Raw genomic sequence first — 13,809 nt, 5'->3', positions numbered from 1 at the left:
TTGGACACGAGGAAAGCATGATTAACCTGAGTCAAATGAAAAGCTTAGAAGGAAGGTGGAGAAGTCTTAGGTGTCAGACGGCTCCTCTGAAACACGGGTCAGATAAAGGCATCAGGGTAAGCGAATCAGAAACATATGGATTAAGTTTCCCTTGAGTTATTTGGGTTTCAGACCTGCAGGATTAAGAACTGGCTGAGGCTTTCTTTGGTTGCACAGTGCCCTCCAACCCCCCCCAACATACTTTGGGGGGAGGTTTAGTCAACCCTCCAGAGCTCTGAAGATTCTCCACCTGACCACGTTGTGCCCCAAACTTCCAGATGTCTCTTATCACATGGGAGTCTGAGGCTAGGGTCTTATCAAAGGAATGGTGAGTTCCTTGGATTTTAACATTAACTTTGAAATAATTCTCTTGCTTCTTTAAACTGGAAGGGTGTGTGTGGGGGGGGATAAACACCTTTTTCTCTAAGCTTTAAGCTTCCCTCTGACAATATTAACCTCAGAAATATCTGTTAATGTTTCCAGTTTATCATCAGCATCCGGGCTTAGAAAGTAAAGTAACCTTTTAGTACCTGTCACCTTCAGTATTTGATCGTTGTATTGTTGTGGTTAGAAAGGATCAACGGTTATCTGAAATGGGTATCAGGGAATGTTTTAGCATGCTCCAACTATATTATGAAAGTTTACGATAATAAAGAAATTGCATCTTAAGGAGTTTGCCGTCCAAAAATCCAGCCATGGAAAGGTCTGCTCCGAAGAACCAGCATTCCATGTGCTGAACACATCCAGATGAAATTTGAATTCAGCAAGGTTTGGAGATCGCGTTCTCTTTGGAGCTCGGAGAAACTGGCAAATCGGCTATTAAAAAATAGGACCGAATTGTTTTATCTGTGTTGTGCTTTGTAATTAGGCTGCTGAATAACAGAGGTATTATCACACCAGGGTTAGTGCCAGAGGATTTACCCAAAGTTTTACAAATGGGATGCTAAAGTGGCCGGAACAGGTGCACACACAAAGACCAAGGAGGGGGAATATAAGAGGGTGAAAGCTGAGGTCTACTGCTTACAGCCACATCGTGAAATTAATGGTTTCTGTAAATGAATGGCACGGTTAGATTACCATTGAACTTGTAAAACTAGAGGAAGGAGTTTGATTCTTCATTACACTCCTTTTTCTCTTTTTTAATTTGAGCCAAGGAGGTCGACCTTAATTGTCGTTTTACCTCAAAAAGGGGGAAAAATCTTTTCAGTGGACCGAGTGCAGCAGGCTCGGTGGCTCCTTAGAAGGACCGCACTTTCTAAAACCTTTCCTTTTTCCTTTTCTGCTCATGTGACTTATGAATGCAATTCAACTGGTCTCAAATTTGAGAAATTACTGAATTTCAAAAGAAGAGAACTGCGAATAGCTGCTGTCTTAGAAACAGCAGGAGATAGAACTCAGTGTTAGCAAATTAAAGATGAATACTTTAGGGTCTGTGAGTTGCTTTCCAGGTTAGAAATGCTCACCACTGACTCTAATGACCTGGGTTTGATCCCTGGGATCACTGTGAAAGCAGAGGAGTCACCCTTGTAAGCTGTCCTCTGATCTACACCCACGCTGTGGCATACATGTACACACACACACACACACACACACACACACAACTGTTACAAATGTCTTTAAAACAGACTTGTGCTTTAAAAATTACAATTCCTGATTAGATATAGAAACAAATATATAGAAACTTATGGATCTTTAAATATCTGCATTGTCTGCATTGGACTCCAGTAATTTATGTTTAAAAAAAAGTATTTCCATTGTAACAGTAGCCTCATCCATTAAACACAGATATATTGCTTAATTTATGATTTACTTGTAAACGAAAAATACAAAGTGCCAGGTCACTTAGCTTTGAAATTTTCAGCTTTGTGGCATGCGATATGACAGCAACTCATGCCTCTTCCTACCCTGTTGTCACTGTTCCCTTGCTCAGTTCTCCTGGAAATGGGAAGCACACACTCAGTACATGGGGATTTGGGCACACACACACCTATGCAGTGAATGTTGGAGCCTCAACTTTGCACATAGTTAGATCCCAGGAACGCAGGAGAATCACATGTCTCAAGACCTTCCCCTTCACCACAAGTATGTCTTTAGTCACTACAATTCATAAAGAGTGAGCCCTGGAGACTAACAATGCCCCAGGACATGTTTAACTATCGTTCTTAACATTGATGGGGTGACCATTGTGCTGACGCATCTCAACTGGATTTTTTAGAACTAAGCTAGTACTTTACACACAAGAACAAAATGCAGTGTGTAGGTAAAAACCCGTGACTGTGAAAGGTAGTCCAAGAACAGGATATACATGCTGAATTATATACTGAATTATATACTAACATAACTGGTATGCTAATATACTAATCAACTGATCCTGTGCACAATGGTGAGATCATTGGTTATATAACTATTTGAGAAAAAAAATCAAAGCACTTGTAAACATCTATAGTGAGAGTCTACAGTTTCATATAAAAATTGAAGAAACTAGAAACTCTGATTAGTCTTTATTAACTACTTATTTCATCAAGTGCTCTGCTATACACAGTATCTATATTATGCTGAATTTTCCAGTGAGTCTTCAGTAAGGTTTTTTTTTTCCTTTCTCCTTTTCTACGTGGGGAACCTATTAATCAGAAGTTTGAGATCTTTAAAAGATAGACCAACTATTAATATGAGTGGCCTCACAGCGAGTTACATAATAACTGAAGATCTAGTTCACTCCATTGCTTTATATCCTATTTCCATATTCCACACAGAGATCCCTAGGTATTTATGGGAGAATTGGCTCTAGAATCGCTGTGAATGTTCAGATCTGTGGATACTCAGCCTCCTATAGAATATGACATAGTATTTGCATACAGCCAGCGAAATTGTTCTTCATTGTTTAAATCATCTCCAGAGTAATTTAAATAGTTAATGCAAAGTAAGTGGTATGTAAATAGTGATTATACTAAATGGTTTAGGAAAGAATCGCAGGTTAAAAAGTCACAGCATATTCAGTATGAAACACATTTCCTAATATTCTTCAATCTGTAACTAACTGAATCCATACTTGCAGAACCTTGGGATATGGATGAATTATTCAAAATCAAAAGACTTTGATTGCCCATTTCCTGGATGCTTTGACTTCAATTCTTTGCATGAAATTAGTAACCAAGGTTTCACACACCATAAAGTGTGCATTTTAAAACATATACCTGCTGTGGCACACAGTCTACATGAGGCAACTAACAGCAATTTTTTTAAAGGATTTGTTCCATTTACACTAAAATACCAATAAAAAGATGAGCTACTTTATTTCCCCCGCCAACGTTTTCCATGAATAAAATTTGGATTTGTATGGATAATTATCAAAATAGAAACCTTGAAAATCAACCTTGGATATCAAATTTAGGGCTGGGGTTGTTATTTGTTAACAGATTGTAATAAACTCTATTAATTACTAATATGAACCGGTCAGCTCCCTAATAACCAAGGCAGATTTCTACAGATTATTTAATCAGCTCTTGTACAATTACTGGGGGATTATACTTAATATATATTTCTATTCAATAGACTGCTAATTCCCAGTGATACTCCCCAAGTACTTGCTGTTTGAATCTCTCCTGAGTTACTTCTGCTCTGGCTGGCTGTCCTGGGTGGCGGGAGTCATAACTCCCTCAGGCATGTGCTCCTTGTCCATCATTACTAATGGAGAGCTCCTATTCTCTCCATCTTCCTCCTTGTTCACTCTCCCTCTCCTCATAGTCCCTGCCTGTGACCCCCCCCCCCAACCCTGTAACTAAAACTCTGCCTCTTCTGTCTTCTCCAGTAATTGGCTGTTTGAAGTTAAATTAATGACTCACCTCTGAGTATTATTTTTCAGAGAATTAATGATCACTAAGTACTTCTATAGTTTATAATAGATATCAGATACTCTGTTCACATGTGATAATTAAAAGAAATGTGAGCAAGATGCCAATAGATAAAGGTATACAACTGAAATAATTCAAAGGCAAACCGTAAGTATCTGTGGAGGCAAAATATCTCATTGTGGTTATAGAGTCCGACCCTGTGGATGCACACCCTGACACCAGCCATTGTCAGCCAGCTGACTTCAGGCAAGTTGCTTATAGAATCTGACTCTTAGTTTTATCTTAGTGAAATTAGAAAAGTCATACTGACTTCATAAGATTTCCAAATGCAACAAATGTCTAAATCATTAAGCATGGTATTTGGCATAGGAAAAAATATGTGTTGTCTATTACTGTGTTATTAGACACAAGGAGGCAAATATCAGAGAGAAGCAGCTGAAAACCAGAAATTGCTGGGAAGGGGAAGATAAGATGCAATCGTAAGGATTAGTTTTCACAGAACTGGGGAAATTTGATTTTTTTATATACAGATACGTTTCAAAAAAGAGAGAGAGAGAGAAAGAAACCAACCCAAAAGCTATATATGAAATAACATGAGATTCTCTTTTATAGTGAAGTGTGGGATGGAACAGCATTTGTTCACACATTTGCAAGTTTTATGAAAAAATAAGGCACAAGAATGCGTGTTCTCAGACTGTTAGTACTAAAACACTACTCTTGAACGAACCATAGCAATTGATCAATAAAAAGGCATCGAAAGATGGCAGGGAACTCACAGAATGCTTACTATAATGATTGAAAGTGAGGTATGAAAGGAACACCCCCCCCCCGCCACACCCCACACCTATGTTCTGAGTCACACCAAATCCATACTGTAGGATTCTATACCTCTGTCACCTTTGGATTCATTGACTGGCTCACCCCTGTGACATTAGAATTTGCTTCTGGAAATCTGAGGTTGCCACAGCCTGACCAGGAAGAACTCTTCCCTCCAAATTATTCTGAGTCACTGTTTCAAATAACACTCAAGTATAAATAACTGGGTTGAGAAATTATCTGGTATTTATACTTCCTATAGTACAAAGTACTCTGTTTCTCTCCTAACACGATGAGTATTCAGGACTGATCATAGTAGACATATGGAGAACATAGCCTTTAAATAGACTTTAAGGAGTTTCCTAAGTTCTCTATATACATATCTGGTGAACATTTTTTTCAAAGCAGGAGTCGGCAACATAAATTCTCTGAAGCATGAATATGCTATGGGAGTTTTGAAGAACATTAGTGAATTTATTTATGGGAATGCCTGCTTAATACCAAATTTCTGTCTTTGTAATTAATTTTGGATGACACTGTTTGGGCTTCTGTTTTGGTAATATAGTTCAGTTGGTAATATGAGTTCATTAGCTTTTATATTCTATGAGAGAGAAAAGTATTAGTTCCCATTATTTCTAACTTGAAAAATAATCATAATAATCTCATACAGTTATTCAGATGACTCATTGTACTCACAGACTGTGCTGAGAGTCAACAGCCTGTATTTGGCTCTGTTACTAATACCTCCAAACAATCTCCACTTTGACAGTAATCTCTTGCTGAAATGGAAAAGGTGTAAGTGCTTTGGCGTCTAATGGCTATTTTATAAAAGTAAAAAAAAGAGCAACAAGAGGATGTTTTCAGCAGGAACAGCATAGGGAAGCACACTGGGGCTGAGAGTCACTGGAAGTTCGCTCCGTGTGGTTTAGTGTACAGTATAAGATGTCAAATAAAGCGTAGTATAGAATGTCAGTGTCCTTTCCGACAAAGCACTTTTGAATTTTCAGAGGGGGCAAAATTACATTCACCTGAATGGAAATACCCACTGTTGAAAACTTGTCTTTTGACCAAATCTTCTCAAATATTTCGAGATTTAAAACAGGCCATGAAAACAATACCTGTAATCAAATTTTCTTACCCAGTGCCTGTCACTTCGTAGACGTATGTTCACTTTCTAAGGGAATGCATTCAAGGTTTTCCTTTTAATGGGTTAACTTCATAGTCATATGAGCTTAGTACAGCCCATGCAGCGATCCCACAGGTGACCACAATCTAATTCCTTAGAGACTATAAAACTATTTTGTTTCATATTTAGCAATTAAATTATAACTCAGGGCACACTCTTAAGAAATGGAGGTAAAGACAAACTAACACAGGCCTTGCTAAGGGAGACAGGACTTTTATAGGATAACATCAATTCTTCTAAAACTTGGAGATTATAGATTTTCAGCAGGAAGATGTATGTGAAATGCAAAATAAAAGCAAATATAAACAATAATAGAAGCAAACTGATGAGCTGATATTTTGCACACATTTTCTAGGTGAACTGAGGCAAATTCTCTTTTCCTTTTTAAAAATTATTTTTACATTTCATTTATGTATATACGATGTTAAAATATTTTCCACCCATTTCCTTCCTCCAGTCTCTTCCATGTCTTCCCACTCCCTTTCAAATTCATGACCGCTTTTTTCTTTAGCTATTATTGTCCTTCTGTAGGTCACCAGTAGAAGGTGTGGTCCAGATTAAAGGTGTGTACCACTACGCCTGGATTTGGTACTTGCTCTGTCCCAGGCTAGCCTTGAGCTTAGAGATCTGTTTGCCTCAGTTTCCGGGGATTAAAGACATGTACACGTTTACTAACATTGGCTGGGGTGGTTTCTGCATAACTGATTATGGCAGGGTGCCCTCAGAGAGCCTGAAATGTCCTTTTTATATTCTGTTATAATTTCTAAATAAACTTACCTAGATTTTTTTTTATTTTACGTGCATAAATATTTGCTTATTTGCATCAAGTGTGTATCTGGTATCTGAGACAGTCAGAAGAAGGTGTTGGATTCCCTGAACTGGAGTTATAGACGAAGTTGTAGCTATATAGATATAGTTGTGAGCCACCCATAGGGGCTGGGAATCGAACCTTGGTCTTCTGCAAGAGTAACAAGTGCTCTTAACCACTGACCCACCTCTCCAGCTCCTGGTGTTGCATTTATGACATTGAAGGACTGTTTCAAACCCACCCACTTTAGGAGATGTTGGGCAACATAAGAAATAAGGAGAACTCTTATTTCTTTAGAAGGTTTTTGTTTTGTTTCAGTGTTGGTTAATGGGAAAAGGGACAAGAGAATTTTCCTTCTTAAATGTTCAGTCCCAGGATGGTCAAAGATAATAGGAATGAATGCTATAGGAAGAGAATAGATTGTCTTTCCATTTGTCAAAAAGAGACTTGGGTGCATGCAAGTGTGTATGTACACGTGTGTATGCATGTGTGTTTGTGTATACACGTAGGTTTTTGCATGAGTATGTGTCTGTGTACAGGTTTGTGTGTGTGTATGTGTAAGTGTGTGTGTGTTTGTCTAGTCTCTTTTTCTTTTTATAAACCCTCTAGGATTCAGCTATGGGAGCTCTACCCTAATGACCTTATCTAATTTAGTTGCTTCCCAAAAGTAGGGATGCACTATAGAAGTATTCTATTTTCTAGTACCATAAACAAGACTTTGGGGGCCAAAATCCTATGTATACTCAGAGAGTAAAATCATTTAAACTATAAGACTCATTGATCCTGCACCAGGCAGTGAAGAGGGAATATGATGTGATCTCTCTTCTTCAGGGCAAGCAATGTGGATGATTTCTGCTTCTAACTTATTGGTCAAACTAACTTGATATATCCAGCATTCAAGATGGCTAGGAAGTGGAGCCTCTTCTGAGCATCTATGTGCTCAACTAAAACTTGGTCAATTTGTTCTTGTTAAAGAATCAGAGAATGACTCGAGTGTGTTAAGTGAGATACTTTTGAAACTCTAGATTCTTACAAACTCAGAGCCAAAATGGCTAAGAGCCACACTGAGTTAGGAGAGGACCCACACCACATGTGTCCCATACTCAAACATGTACAGATGGCACTGAGTGGAGTCAGTGGGCTAAAAACTAAACTAAGAGGTAGAGTGGTCAGGGGATTGAGGAAGCATTGGAATGGAGAGGACGGAGGGTTGATTTGATCACTAGACTTTATATACAGTGTGAAATACTCAAGCAATTTAAAAAATGAGAGGGATATTTGACTCAAGCTCCATTACAAGCCCCGTGCTTCTCCAACATTGCAGATCCCCTGGTTTGTGGCCAGCAAGATTTGTCTGTCCCTGGAGCAGTCAGTGTCTGTGAAAGAGCTGTCACAGAGAATCCTAGAAACCTATAGCCATGTCTAGATGTCTCTACTTAACAGGAGGAGACTTATTTCTGATATAAAATGTTCTCTAGAGTCCTCAGCTATATCTACACACGATCTCTACAATAGAGCACTGGCTTGTGTATACCCATGGTAGCTCAGAGCTAGTGAGCTTTCTGTTCTAATTAAATGTAGTTGCACTTGGACTACCAGACCTGTGAGAGATGAGACAATGCAATTGAATATTTTCACTTAGTCCTCACAAAAGAAGGCACAAGTGCCTGACCCAGTTATTATTTATTTGCAAACTACTTAATGCAAACAAGTGTATTATTTATGGGAATGCATACAAAAGCAGAAGCTCAGACTCTTGAGAGATCATGACTGTCTAGTGTGGTAATGCTCAAGAAATAGCAGGAGATGGGAAGTTGTTTTACAAATTGTGCTGGGCAAGATTGTGTTGTTGAAGGAGTTTCAGGTAAAGAATGGTCATCACGGATACGCTTTGACTCTTCTTCTTGGAGTTCCAGACATTAGCAAAGACTGACATAGCAGTGCTACTAGCACCTACATCCTCTTTGTATTGGTTCTCTCTAAGAACTAAGGATAAGCGACGGCTGGGTTGACCATGAACATTTTTGTGGGAGAATTTTCTCTGAGGTTTTACCTAAAGAAAGCTTTAATTATCCTATCTGTGGTCTGAGTACAAACCACAAGTTATTTCCCATGCTCGGGATCTCTTCTTGGGATTAGGACATTAAACCCTGTGTCAGAGGTACAAGGAGTGGTCCCTTCTGCCGTGGGGATGAGCAGGAAGGAGACGGGAGGGGAGAAACAGGGAGGAATGAGGGTGGCCTGGTGGTGATGGTGTCTTTCTCTGACTGTGTCTCCTCCCTCATTCTCCAAAAGTGTTTCCGCCTTTACCCATTTAGAATCCTCGGAGATGAAGAAGAGCCCAGGACATAGTTTCAGACTCCTGACTAGACTAGCTAACACAAAGAAACTGCCCAGCTCTGTGTATGATGGGGACCTGAACCTACTATTTCAAAGGCAAATGACTTGAGTGTGGTGTTTGCTTTTTAATGAGGCTGTCAACTGGCTTCCTAGTTGTTTCCTCAGTAAATGAGAAGGGATCAGACACTACTACTCCCATTTTCCTGCACTCTGATGCAAGCCAAGCTAAATAAACATATTCAAGATAATATATAGCAAGATGAAGAATCCACAGGAAACCTAGAATACACCTTTTTAAAGTCAGATGAGAATTCTAATGTTGCCACAGTCAAGGTTAAGAATTCAACTGAGAGATTTAAGACTGAATTAAAATACAGAAGAGAAGAGGGCAGATAAAATAGATTATAAGTCACAGAAAACATCTAGGCTGAGTCATAGGGAACAAGGAAGAATTTTTAAAACCCACAAAACCCAAAAGAAACATGCAAATGGATTAACAGTAAATATGAGGGAGGATTTCCGGTAACTGAAGAGAGACGCAGAATAGAATTAATGGGATGTTGGTGGTAAAATCACAGTAAGATAAAAGAAGGGACTGGCAAGATGAACCAGTAAATAAAGGCACTTGCGGCAAACCAGAAATCCCAAGTTTTACTGCTGAACGCTTTATGGTGAAGAGAACCAACTCCTGCAAGTTATCCTCTGACCTCCACATTCTTACTAACACACACACACACACACACATACAGACACAGGCAGACACACACACAAACATGAAACACACAAAGACACACACATACAAATGCAAGCACACACCAACATGCAACACACAATAAATGCAATAATTCTTAAAGGAATGAAAGAGCAGGCCACATCAACACCAACGGATTACTTCAAACCACAAATTAAGAGTAACTCGAACCCCAAATAGGACCAGAAGACAAAGAGCACTGCATCTAACATCAGGATAATGTTTTCAATCAAAAAGCTTAAAGGGCCAGGTATGGTGGCTCATGCCTTTAATCCCAGTACTCAGGAGGCAGAGGCAGGTGGATTTCTCTGAGTTTAAGGCCAACTTGGCCTATAAAGAGGGTTCCAGGACAGCTAGGACTGTGACATAGAGACAAACTGTCTAAAAGAAAAGCTTAAAGGAAGTGAAAACTGGAGGTAAAGACACATATTTAAAATAACCACACTAGGCCAGGCAGTGGTGGTGCATGCCTGTAATCCCAGCACTCTGTGAGGCAGAGACAGGCGGATTTCTGAGTTCGAGGCCAGCCTGGTCTACAGAGTGAGTTCCAGGACAGCCAGGGATATACAGAGAAACCCTGTCCCAAAAAAACCAAAATTAAAAAAAAACAAAAAACAAAACAAACAAACAAAAACCACAGTATGATGAAAGACAAGCTTTTATCAGAAACAAGAGATGTCAGCAGATTAATAAAGTCGGAGGATATTGAAATCCAACTAAACAACAGGAGACGGAGAGTCAGGAGTACCACTTATAGGAAGATGGTATTATAATGCACTTTATATTTCTTGTCTCACTGAGGACAGCTAAAACCCCTGTGCATTAGATGCAAGATGGATGTAACAGGACACAGAGAAAAAGGATAAAAGGCTCATCCCAGGGACTGAGCAGAGGCAACTTCCTCAGGGTTTCTTTCAGACTTGGCAGTAAAGATGCCAGCCACCCAGAAACGCCAACAAGTGCAGACAACAAACCCTGTCTAGCCATGGACTAGGGTAGGGAAAACCAGCAAGATTAAAGACGAGAGATAGCTGCTCCAACCATCAGAATTCAAAACATAAAACTAGCCCAAGTCTTGCCCAGACCAGCAAAGCTTAAGTGGCAGGTTTTGACATCCACTTGACATCCACTCCAGACTCTGTGGTAGATGAACCAAGGGAGGCCTTGGTGACTTAGAATGTATGACACTGTATAATAAAGACACTTCCTTCCTCATCCCCCTTTGGACTTAAACAAAAGCATAGCACGAGTTCACCACCTTCTATTGGCTTCGTCATTTCATTTATTCCTTCCTGCAGTTTTCCTGATTGATGACTCCTGAATCAATAATGACTGGATCAAATAATGTAGATCATTCCTCTTCATGTAGCTCATACACAGAACATCAAGGAATATGCTTTAGAGAAAAAGAAATCAGGGAAGGAGGTAGGGAGTATCGGGAACAGAAGGTGGGTACTAAGAAGGGAGATTGGAGAAATAGTGATCTGAGACGATCTGGACAAAGAACTGAAGGAGGCCAGAGAGCCACCCATGTCAATGCCTGGAGAAAGGGTTCTAGTCTGAGGAAACAACCAATGCAAAGGCTCTGGGGTAGATATGTGTTCATAGAAGCAGCAAAAATAACAAAAAATAGCAGCTTTGTCGAGCTTATGTGAGTTTGGGTCTGGGTATATTTACTTTGAGAAGACTTCGGGACATTCAAATGGACACGCAGCCGAAGGCAGTAGCTGTGTGATCCTAGAATTAAGCACAGAGGTCTAACTTCTGGATGGGTTTTGGATTTTAAACATAGATGCTATTCTTAAAGACAAGGGGCTGGAGAGATGGCTCAGCGGTTAAGAGCACTGACTGCTCTTCCAGAGGTCCTGGTCCTGAGTTCAGTTCCTAGCAAGCACATGGTGGCTCACAACCTTCTGTAATGCGATCCGATGCTCTCTTCTGGTGTGTCTGAATACCGCTACAGTATACACATAAAAATAAGTAATTCTTTAAAAAGAAAAAAAGACAAGGACTGGAGGAGACTGCTGGAATGTGAGACATCCAAGAACCAGGCCTGTTCTGCATGCGATGGGCAAATAGTTCCGGTTACTATTAAAAAATGGGGTACAGAGTTAAACAAAGAATTCTCACCTGAAGAACTTGGGATGGCGGAGAAACATCTTAAAAAATGCTCAACTTCATTAGTCATCAGGGAAATACAAATCAAAACAACCCTGAGATTTCACCTTACACCAGTCAGAGTGGCTAAGATTAAAAACTCCGGAGACAGCAGGTGTTGGCGAAGATGTGAAGAAAGAGGAACACTCCTCCACTGCTGGTGGGGTGGCAAATTGGTACAACCATTCTGGAAATCAGTCTGGCGGTTCCTCAGAAAACTGGGCACGACACTTCCGGAGGACCCTGGTATACCACTCCTGGGCATATACCCAGAGGATTTCCCAGCATGTAATAAAGACACATGCTCCACTATGTTCATAGCAGCCCTATTTATAATAGCCAGAAGCTGGAAAGAACCCAGGTATCCCTCAACAGAAGAATGGATGCAAAAAATGTGGTATATATAGACAATGGAGTACTATTCAGCCATTAGAAACAATGAATTCATGAAATTCTTAGGCAAATGGATGGAGCTGGAGAACATCATACTAAGTGAGGTAACCCAGTCTCAAAAGATCAATCACGGTATGCACTCACTAATAAGTGGATATTAGCCTGGAAAAATGGAATACCCAGGACATAATCCACACATCAAATGATGTACAAGAAGAATGGAGGAGTGGCCCCTGGTTCTGCAAAGACTCAGTGTAGCAGTATAGGGCAAAACCAGAACAGGGAAGTGGGAAGGGGTGGGTGGGAGAACAGGGGGAGGGAAGGGGGCTTATGTGACTTTTGGGGAGTGGGGGGCTAGAAAAGGGGAAATCATTTGAAATGTAAATAAAAAAACAATAAAAAAATAGTTCCGGTTATCTATAGCTTCCCGGAAGTGTGGCTACAGATGGATGTGTAAGGGATACGGGAGTTGAAAGAAAGAGAGGAATGCGCAGATGCGTTGGATAGGCAGCTGAGAGATGAGGCAAGGAAGGAAAGGAGCACAGTGCAAGGAGTCCAGATTCTCTCGAGGTCATCCAGATTCTCCCGAGGTCATCCAGAGTCTCCCGAGGTCATCCAGATTCTCCCGAGGTCACCGGGAGCAAGGCTGTGCGTTTTGAGACTGGCTGCTCTCTTCACGAAGTGATGAACTTCGTTTCCACATCTTTGTGAGCCTTGTAACTGCAGGCTGGCCTTACAGTTAACCCTGACTGCTACCTGTGACCTCACACCACTTCCAAGCTTAAGTCACAAGAGATCTGACCAGAGTCCTCTCTTTCTAGGAATCCTCCTCTTGCTACCCTGGGAATGAACTGGGCTGGCTTCCTGAGGAACTGCAGGCCATGAGGACAAAGAGGAGCTGGCTTGACGTGAGGCCATTAGAGATGACCCAGCCTCCAGCGGACCCAGCATCTCACTGTAAGCTTGAGCGAGTCTAGCCAAGATGAACCAGGCCCTGCCTCAAATCAAGGGAACCACATTTTCAAGCCACAGTGAGGAAAGCCAAGTAAATGGGTGTCATTTTAAGCTTCTCCTTTTGGGGGTGGGTTGTGAGTCCCGGTGCTTAATGGGTAACATTTCCTCATCTTATGCTTCTCCTGCTAACATCGGCTGCCTTCCCACAAATCTAACCAGGTCCCTAGATCTGTCCCCTAAATCTAACCAGTTTTCTTTTAAATCAGAAAGCTACCTCCCACTTTCATTGGTCACCTCAGATGTACAAATTCACCCTCTTCAGTATTTACAAGTACTCCTTATAAACCTTCCTCATGTGCTAAGAGGAAATGGGATTGCTTTCAACATCTAGAACAAATGGAAGAGGATGGAAGCAAGGCTTAAAGTGGTAAGAGCAAGCTTTGCATAAACAATACTTCCCTTCTGAAATCAATCGCCAACTACTAGTCAAATATGAACTGTATGCCTCTTGGGT

This window comes from Apodemus sylvaticus, chromosome 20 (genome assembly GCF_947179515.1).
Source record: "Apodemus sylvaticus chromosome 20, mApoSyl1.1, whole genome shotgun sequence".
In the NCBI taxonomy this organism is placed as follows: Eukaryota; Metazoa; Chordata; class Mammalia; order Rodentia; family Muridae; genus Apodemus; species Apodemus sylvaticus.
Note: the sequence above shows the minus strand (reverse complement) of the source record.